The following is a 2580-nucleotide window of genomic DNA, read 5'->3' as shown; positions in this document are numbered from 1 at the left end:
AGCACCACAGCTCAAAGGCATCAATTCTCCTTCTATCCTCCTTGGTCATTGTCCAACTTTCTGATGCATAACAAGTGATTGCGGGTAGTGCGGCCGTTTCTGGCCCCGGCGTGAGGAGCCCGCAGGCTCTCGCACTCCAGCCGGTGGCCCGTCCCCCTCGCCGTCGCTGCAGAGTGGGGTCGCCTGCTGCCCAGCCCGTCCAGCACCCCCGCTGCCGGCTGCCAAAATGAGTCTCTTTGGAACAACATCGGGCTTTGCAACTGGTGGAACCAGCATGTTTGGCAGCACAACCACAGACAATCACAACCCTATGAAGGACATTAAAGTCACATCTTCTCCTGATGACAGCATTGGCTGCCTGTCTTTTAGCCCACCCACCTTGCCGGGGAACTTTCTTATTGCAGGATCTTGGGCTAATGATGTTCGCTGTTGGGAGGTTCAAGACAGTGCACAGACAATCCCGAAAGCTCAGCAGATGCACACAGGGCCGGTTCTTGATGTCTGCTGGAGCGATGATGGGAGCAAAGTATTTACAACATCTTGTGACAAAACCGCCAAAATGTGGGACCTCAACAGCAACCAGGCAATACAGATCGCACAGCATGATGCTCCTGTTAAAACCATACATTGCATCAAAGCACCAAATTACAGCTGCGTGATGACTGGGAGCTGGGACAAGATGCTCAAGTTTTGGGACACGCGGTCATCAAATCCTATGATGGTTTTGCAGCTCCCAGAAAGATGTTACTGTGTGGACGTGATTTACCCCATGGCTATGGTGGCGACAGTGGAGAGGGGGCTGATCGTCTACCACCTGGAGAACCAGCAGTCTGAGTTCCGGAGGATAGAGTCGCCACTGAAGCACCAGCATCGGTGTGTGGCTATTTTCAAAGACAAACAGAACAAGCCAACTGGCTTTGCCCTGGGGAGTATCGAAGGTAGAGTTGCTATCCACTACATCAACCCCCCCAAATCCTGCCAAAAATAACTTTACCTTCAAATGTCACCGATCCAATGGAACGAATACGTCAGCACCTCAGGATATCTATGCGGTCAATGGCATCGCATTCCACCCTGTCCACGGCACTCTGGCTACAGTGGGGTCTGATGGCAGGTTCAGCTTTTGGGACAAAGATGCCAGAACAAAACTAAAGACGTCGGAACAGTTAGATCAGCCCATATCAGCCTGCTGCTTCAATCACAATGGAAACATATTTGCCTACGCATCCAGCTACGACTGGTCCAAGGGACATGAATTCTACAACCCCCAGAAGAAGAACTACATTTTCCTGCGGAATGCCGCTGAGGAGCTGAAACCCCGGAATAAGAAGTAGCGACCTGTGCTTTCAGGCGGGCAGCCTGTGCCGCTCTCTCCGTGTGGCTTGTGGTCTCGACTCCTGGGCCTTCAGCCTCAGCCATAGACTTCACCCCCGGAGGGAGCAGTGCTCTGGCTCGACCACCCCTGGCAGCTCACCATCTCCATTCCACTGTCCAGGACTAGTTGCCTTCACAACTTTCAGGGTTTGAAGTGGGTGTCAGTGCTTCATTCATCAATGTATGCGTTTGAGAGGGTTGGAAAACATCCTTCAAACCCTGTACTGTGTTTTGTAATAAAATATTTTGAAGACAGAAAAAACAAAACAAAACCAAAAAACAACAAGTGATTGCGAAGACCATGGCCTGTATCAGACGCACCTTCGTCTCCAGAGAGACACCATTGGTCTTCAGTACTTTGGAGACGTCCCTAACAGCAGACTTTCCCATGGCAATGCGCCTTTTAATTTCCTGGCTGCTGGTGCCAAGACTGTGGACTATGGAGCCAAGCAAACTAAAGCTGTGTACAATCTCAATCTCTTCACCATCCATCCTGATGCTGCCAATTGGTCCAGTGGTGAGAATCTTTGTCTTCTTGACATTGAGCCTCAATCCGTATTGGAGGCTGCAGTCCTTGACCCTCTGCAGCAGGTGCTTCAGGTCCTCTTCAGTTTCAGCAAGCAGGGTTGTGTCATCTGCATAACGCAGATTGTTGATAAATTGTCCACCAATCTTGTTCCCACATTTCTCCTCATAGAGCCCAGCCTCCCGGATAATCTGTTCTGCATATAGGTTGAAAAGGTATGGAGATAGGATGCATCCCTGGCGTACGCCCTTCCCAATTTTGAACCATGCAGTGTCCCCTTGCTTTGTTCTGCCATGGACGTGCTCACCAAGTTGTGCCAAGAAATCTGGAGAACAACCACTTGGCCAACTGACTGGAAGAGATCGATATTTGTTCCTATCCCAAAGAAAGGTGACCCAACAGAATGTGGAAACTACAGAACAATCTCACTGATTTCACATGCAAGCAAGATTTTACTGAAGATTATCCAAAAACGACTGGAACAGCACATCAACAGAGAGCTACCAGAAGTCCAGGCTGGGTTTAGAAGGGGTCGTGGTACTAGAGATATTGTAGCTGATGTTAGATGGATCTTGGCTGAAAGCAGGGAATACCAGAGGAATGTCTATCTGTGTTTCATCAAAGGCATTTGACTGTGTAGATCATAACAAACTGTGGCTGACTCTGAGAAGAATGGGAAT

At 49.6% G+C, this 2580-nt stretch overlaps 1 pseudogene; it reads left to right on the top strand.

The window, feature by feature from the left end:
* Positions 1 to 226: 226 nt before the first annotated feature.
* LOC102867964 lies at positions 227 to 1334 on the top strand (annotated as a pseudogene).
* Positions 1335 to 2580: the final 1246 nt, after the last annotated feature.

This window comes from Elephantulus edwardii, unplaced genomic scaffold (genome assembly GCF_000299155.1).
Source record: "Elephantulus edwardii isolate Elephantulus edwardi_28Jun2011 unplaced genomic scaffold, EleEdw1.0 scaffold00070, whole genome shotgun sequence".
NCBI lineage: Eukaryota > Metazoa > Chordata > Mammalia > Macroscelidea > Macroscelididae > Elephantulus > Elephantulus edwardii.
The sequence above is the reverse complement of the archived record's forward strand: the minus strand, read 5'-3'. Positions and strand labels throughout refer to the sequence as shown.